The sequence below is a fragment of the Myotis yumanensis genome, unplaced genomic scaffold, assembly GCF_028538775.1.
Source record: "Myotis yumanensis isolate MYYU_CA2020_CCGP unplaced genomic scaffold, mMyoYum1.0.hap1 SCAF_11, whole genome shotgun sequence".
In the NCBI taxonomy this organism is placed as follows: Eukaryota; Metazoa; Chordata; class Mammalia; order Chiroptera; family Vespertilionidae; genus Myotis; species Myotis yumanensis.
In genome coordinates this window covers 56,069,567-56,077,050 of record NW_027223762.1, presented here as the reverse complement: position 1 = coordinate 56,077,050, position 7,484 = coordinate 56,069,567, and positions in this window count along the sequence as shown.

Sequence of the window (7,484 nt, the reverse complement as noted above, 5' to 3'; positions counted from 1 at the left end):
GCAGGGAGGGCAGCTGGGTGGGGCCTGGAGGGAGGGAGGGTGGACAACGGGCTGTGCCTCCAGAAGGGAAGAGCTCAGAGCTGCGACTCCTGCCGGCTCAGGCTGAACTGAGCCGGGTCTGCGGCCGCAATGCCAGGCGGAGTCACTGTGGATGCAGCTCAACCTCAGGATCTGTGTGTCTTGTAGCCGTTTTTCCGGCTCTGGAGGCGGCTGGACCTTAACCTGTTCGTGTGTCTGGCTTTGCCAGCAAAGATTACTTTGCAGAACTTTGTCCTTTCCAAGAGGCCGCCTTGGGGAAGCAGGACAGGCGCCCAGCTCTGGGAGCCCTTCCCAGGTCCACGTCTCTGGGTGACCTTCTATGAGTCCTCCCTCTAGAGTCTAGGGCAGGGGTGGGCAAACTTTTTGACTCCACGGCCACAATGGGTTCTTAAACTGGACCAGAGGGCCGGAACAAAAGCATGGATGGAGTGTTTGTGTGAACTAATAGAAATTCAAAGTAAACATCATTACATAAAAGGGTACGGTCTTTTTTTTTTTTTTTTAGTTTTATTCATTTCAAACGGGCCGGATCCGGCCTGTGGGCCGTAGTTTGCCCACGGCTGGTCTAGAGGCAGCCCTGTGTGGGGAGGAGCCCTGGGCGAGGTGAGAATGAAGCCAACTGCAGGTACAGTGAGGAGCAGAGCTGAGGACACAGGATGGACGTCCTTGGCGGCGCTGTGATCACTGGGTCCAGTTCATCTGAGCCCACATTCCTCTGAACCGCACGCCCTCCTCGGTTAACCGGAACGCGTCCTTCTAACCTTCAATGGAAGCCACCCACTGGCTACACCTGCCCCTTCCTTCCCCAGGCTCCTCAGGGTTTCCCCTGGCCTCCTGCCCCTGGTCAGGTGACCGAGAAATCTTCTCTGAAAAGTGTGTAAAGCAATGATGGTGGGAGGAGAGTTTGAGGAGAAGTAATAAAAGATAAAAGCAGTTGTCCCAAAGTCTCTATGCCTGAGAGTAGATTAAATCACTTGAAGCATGAATTGAGTGCCTACTGTGTGCCGGCAGTATTTGCTGTGAACCAAGTGACTGCTCTCCCAAAGCCAGCATCCTGGGGAGGGGCAGGGATGGGGACACAGAGCGGATGAACCAATAGACAGGGGTACTGGTTGGTGACAGTGCTGTGCAGAGAATTACAACAGGCCGGCGCAGCCCGGTTCTGGTCAGACAGGGTGGCTCTGCCTCCTCCTCCGCCCTCTGAGGGCAGCCAGAGGCCTGGGCAGCATCTGAGGACCCAGAGCAATAAATGGGAGCAGGGAGTCTTGGGAAGGAAACCAGAACTCAGACTCCACCAAACTGGTGGAGGTCCCATTCTCCTCCCTCTGGGCTCAGGGACAGCCGGGGCCTGGGAACTGCACAGGAGACGGACCAATATCTCCAGGCGAAGCCTCGCTTGCTGGTGTGAGGAATGGGAATGAGCCCGACAGCCAGCGCACAGGAAACCCCTGCTTATTTGTGTGTTTTCTATCTTTCCTGCCCGGCCCCAGCAGTCTGGTGACAGTAGTAATAGCAAAAACAGTGGCAGCCAGGTGACCAGAACGCTGAGGGAGAGGGTCCCTTTACTCTGACCAAAGAAACTGCAGGGCTAAGAACACAGGGAAATCCCTGTTGCTTTTTCCATTCTCTCTTCCCCTCACTCTGTATATATCATGTTTCTTTTTGGAAGAGGGGAACTAAACCCTGACTTTTTAGCCAGAAGACCAAGGTGAGAGGGTAGGGGAGCTTATGGGTGGGGGTGGGGGGTGGGGGGTGGGGGGAAGGAGTGGCAAAGAAAGTGACCACGTAAAGATGTATATGAATGTCTGAATTCACTCGAAAGGATTTTAGAAGTAAGTTTCCAGGCCCAAGACTAGCACACAAACCAGAGATTGGAATAGCCCTGTGAAGCCTAAAATCTAAACTGCCGCCCTGACCAGGTGGCTCGTTAGTTGGCGTGTCCTCCCATACCCCAAAAGAAGTTGCGGGTTCAATCCCTGGTTGGGATGCATCCAGGTGCAACCAATGGATGTTTCTTGTGTCAATATTTCTCTCTCTCTCCCTCTCTCTCTCTCTCTCAAAAAAAAAAAAATCAATGAAAACATATCCTTGAGTAAGGATTAAAAACAAAATTGTTTAGTGGTTATAGCCCAGAAAAGGCAGATGGGAACTGGCAGCCTGAACTGAACCAAGCTGATTTAAAAAAAAAAATCAATCAACATTTCCATAGGATTTAAACAAGACCCATAGTCTCATAACAATATTGAAAATGCTCAGGATAATCGAAAATTACTTGGTATTTGACCCAGAAAAACCTCAATGTCTGTCAAGGAAAAGGACAAAAAGACAATCAAGAGACTCAGATGACACAGCTGGAACTGAGACACTAAAGCAGCTATTGTAATCATGACCCAGGAAATACAGCGAGAATCCTTGGAAGGTACAGAAGGATCGTCTCAACAGACAAATAGATGATACAGGAAGAACCAAATTGAAGTTTTAGAAATAAATAGTAAACCTTGGCCAGTTTGGATCAGTGGATAGAGCATCGGCCTGTGGACTGAAGGGTTCCGGGTTCAATTCAGGTCAAAGTCATGTACCTCGGTTGCAGGCTCCATCCCCAGCCCTGGTTGTGAAGCATTCTTCTTATATAAAAACTGCTGTTTGAAATTTTAACCCTGCTATTCTGGCTTCTGTAAATACTTGCTTGCTTAAATAATAAGGAAAATAAGACTGCTCCCCACTCCAGAGAGGCCATAAACTCTACCCCAGACAGAGCTGTCAGTGCTGGTGCCAGGCCAGGCCAGGCCTTGAGATATGGTCTCATGGCCCCTTCCCAGCACGCAGGCCTTCTTTCTCAGAAGGCCCAGAAGTCTCATTCCAAATTTGGGAGACAAAGGACTGAAAAAAGTATAAATAAAAAAAGGTTTCCTCCATGTTGGGGGTGCTCAGAATTTGAAAGACACATTCTTCTCTGGGCCTGTGCATAATTAAAATGTAACTCCCTTTCTCTAAGCGAGGCTTGGTTTCTTCTCCGGTCTTCTGTAACAGTTAGGCCTTGTGTGGGAGGCAACCAATTGATGTGTCACTCTCACATTGATGTTTCTCTCTGTGTGTCTCTTCCCCTTCCTTCCACTCTCTCTAAAAATCAATGGAAAGATATCCTTGGGTGAGGATTAACAAAAATAAATAAGTAAATAGAAATAAAAAATACAATAACTAAAATTAAAAGTCAGCGGATGAACTCAGTAACAGAAAGCAGATGATAGAGTCAGTGAACTTTCAGATAATTAAATAGTTCCATATAGGTAGGTCAACATAAACCAACCTATGGATCAATATAAATGGTCCATCTGAACAACAGAAAGGAAATAGGTTGAAAAATGAAGCCTCAGGAACCTGTGGGACCATAGCCAAAGGCCTAACTTTCTTGTCATCAGAATCTCAGTAGGGAAGAGAAAGAGTGTAGTACAGAAAAAACAAACACACATTTTTAAAGAAATAATGGTTAAAAAACTTTTTAAATTTGATGAAAGATATAAAGTTACTGATTCAAGAAGATCAATGGGCACCAAACAAAATAAGGTCATGGAAATCCATGCCCACCATATCATAAACTACAAAGAAAATATCTTGAAAGCCTGAGAAAAACAATGCTTTAAATATAAGGAACAATAATAGCATGACTGTGAGTTTCTCTTTAGAAACCAGAAATCAGAAGGCAGTAGAACATTTTATTTTTTGCATTTAAATATGCTTTTATTGATTTTAGAAAGAGAGGAAGGGAGAGGGAGAGAGAAGCATGGATGTGAGAGTGTAACATTAATTGGCTACCTCCAAACACACCCTTGACCGGGTATCAAACCTGAAACCAGGGAATTGAACCAGCAATCTTTCAGGCAGGGATGAGGCTCAACCAACTGAGCCACACTGGCTGGGGCCGGTAGAGCATTTTTAAAGTTCTGAGTAAAAGGGGCAGAGGAAGACCAAAACAAAACAAAACAAAACAAAACAAAAAAACTGTCAACCCAGAATTCTATGTTCTGTAAAAAATATTCTTGAGGAGTAAAGGTGAAATAAAGACAGTATCAGATTGTGCTCACTTAGGCAGTACACATGCTAATATTGGAACAAAGCTGGGAAGGGTAGTCTGGCCTTACACAAAGGTAACACACAAATTTGTGAAGCATTACATATTTTATTGTGTAGAGCATGGTGACTATAGTTAATAATACTATTATTGCATAGTAAAAGTTGCCAAGAGAGTGAACTTAAAAGTCCTCATCACACACAAAAACATTCTCTAATTGTGTGGTGACCATTTCACAATATATACAAATTTTGAATAATAATGTTGTATACATGAAACTAATGCTGAAGTCAATTATACCTCAATAAAAATTCTGCAAAAGGCATGAAAAACTACGAATTTGTTGTCAACAGACTTGCTCTAAAAGAAACACTTAAGAAAGCTCTTCAGACAGAAGGGAAATGATACCAGAGGGAAGGCTGGAACATTAGGAATGAAGGAACAGCAACGGAAATGGTAAATATCTGGGTAAATGAATAGATGATTTTTCTCTTAGTTATTTAAAATAGTTATGATGGTTGAAAGCAAAAATTATTATATTGTTCGGTAGGGTTTTCAATACATATATTTATATATATTCATATATATATTATACACATGACAAAAACACACCTGGAAAGCAAGAGGGTAGAGGAACCCATATGGTTATAAGGTTTCTACATTCTATTTGAAGTGGCAAAATATTAATTCTGAGTAGACTGAAAAGTTAACTATGTATATTGTAACTCCTAGAGTAGGTTCTAAAGTCTAAACAATGTTGAGACATAGTCAAAATTTCAATAGATGAATTAAAATGGAACACTAAAAATATTCAAAAAATTCAAAAGCATGCTGGAAAGAAGAAATGAACAGCAAACAAATGAAAACAAAAATAGATTAAATGATAGGCCTAAATCTAAATATATAAATAATTACATTAAATGTAAAAGATCTAAACACACCAATTAAAGGCAGCAAATTTCAGGAGGATTGGGGTGGGAGGTGCGGGGGGGAAACCCAAATATATTTATAACCACACACATAAAAAACACCAAAAAACAGTATAGTTACATGGATAAGTTAAAAGTAAAAGGGTAGAAAATGCATACCATGCAAACACCAATGTAATAATATACATGCAAACATCAGTTATAAGCAATGGGACTTGCCTACTTGTCATTGGGATTTAAACGGCTTTACCACTTTGTGAAATTGCTTCACATTATCTGTGAAAGACACATACCATGTCGCTCACAGTTCCATGTCTCAGATATTACCAATAGAAATAGCCCTAGCCAGTTTGGCTCAATGGATAGAGCATGGGCCCTTGGACTGAAAGGTCCTGTGTTGGATTCCGGTCAAGGGCACGTACCTTGGTTGCAGGTTCCCTGGCCCTGGTCTGGGTGTGTGCAGGAGGCAACCAATTGATGTGTCTCACTCACATCAATGTTTCTCTCTGTCTCTCCCTCTCCCTTCCACTTTCTCTAAAAATCAATGGAAAAATATCCTTGGATGAGGATTAACAAAATAAGAAAAGAAATGTACACACAGGTGCACCAAAGGACTTGTTCTAGAATGTTCCTGGCCATGTTATAAGACGAAATTGTAAAAACTTGAGTCTATAAACAATAAAATGGATAAACTGTAGTATATCCATACATTGGAGTACCATGCAGCAGGGAGCACCCCACAAGGGCATGAATGAGTTTTGCAGCATCATGTTGAAAGAGACAAGCCAGACACAAAGGAATCCACTCAGAAACAGACAAAAATCAACCTATGTGATTAGACATCAGGAGAACAGGTGTTTTGAGGAGGGTGAGAGAAATTATTGGGAGGAGCCTAGCAATGTTCTATTTCTTTTTTTAATCCTCACTCAAGATATGTTTTTATTGATTTGTAGAAAGAGAGGAGGGAAAGAGAGAGAAACATCTATGTGAGAGAGAAACATCGATCGGTTACCCCCCTCCCCCACTGGGGATCAAATATGCACCTAGGTATGTGCATTGATTGGGAATTGAACCCCCAACCTTTTGGTGTATATGGGATGACACTCCAACCAACTGAGCCACCTGCCGGGGCAGTGTTCTGTTTCTTGCTCTGGGTGGTAGTTTCATGGTCTGTATGTTTTGTTTACTTTTCTGTAAGTGTATTATAAATCAGTACGAATTTTGAAAAAAATTGAAATTTAAAAATTAGCACGGAAGTATTAACAGGGAGGTGCTGATCTTGCTGTGGGGAGAAAGAGAGCCAGGAGAGAAGTGGTTTAAGGGTAAGAATTAGGTAAACAAGTACTTATGAAGTATTTGCCATATGCCAGAAATGTCTTACATCATCTCATTTAATCTGCCCCAATTAACAAACGAGGAAATGGAGACAATGATTGTGATCAAGTAATGTTGGAGTGATGCTCGGGATTAACTCCAATTCCTGCCATGAGGTGGAAACCAGGGACCACTGTGTAGAGGCCTTGCCTCTTCTCTTGGGAGACTCTGGCCTTGTGTCCAAGAGCATTCATGGCCCAGCCCCTGAGATACCGGGATTGTCCTGGAAGGCAAAGATGCTCTTACAGCTCTAACTTCCATCTCTTCTGGAATCTTACTGCCTGAAGTGCCTTGTGAATTATATAGTTTTCGTATAAGTCGCTTAAGGAGAGTGTGCTATACTTCATTGAATATAATAAAACTACCATTTGATTAAATGGAAATGTTTACAATATGCCACATTTTTTATGCCCTTGTTTGGTGACATCTTCATTTCTTACTACACTTAGTGCCTCAGGAGGCAGAAGGGATGTGGGCCCTGCCAGCCTCTTGGGGGCTCCAGTCCTATTATTACCCCTGCTCCACAGATGACAGATAAGCCCAAGAAAGGCTCTCCCTTCAGCTGTTCCCACTGGGGCCAGGTCAACAGACTCTACAGCCCATAAGGTGGCACAGGGTTTATTACAACATTCAGGAGAGGAGGCACGGGTGAGACTCCTCAGCAATGCCTGCTATGCGATCACCGATCACCGTTCGACCAAGGTGAGGCCCATAGCAGGCGGTCCTGGACTCAGGTCCTCCCTGGATCTCTGAAGGCCTGGGAGAAGGGGGGCACCAGGCTGCTTTGAGGTTCACTCAGTGGGCCTGTTGACTCTCCTTGCAAGGCCTTTGCTTTGGGCTTTGTTTTTTCTAACCCCTGTCCCTCCCACCCCCCACCACCGCCTCCTGCCTACTGGCCAGCACAGGGACCGTGACCTGGCAGTCAGGCAACTCCTTTCACTACATGTGGAGATGAGCCCTTTCCTCTCTACCTAGAACCGACCGCCTGCTGAAAGCCCTGGCACCCAGAGTTTGCTGGCTGCTTGGGTTGGGTCCCTTCTCTCTGAACTCAAGGCCTCAGCCTCAGCCCTGGT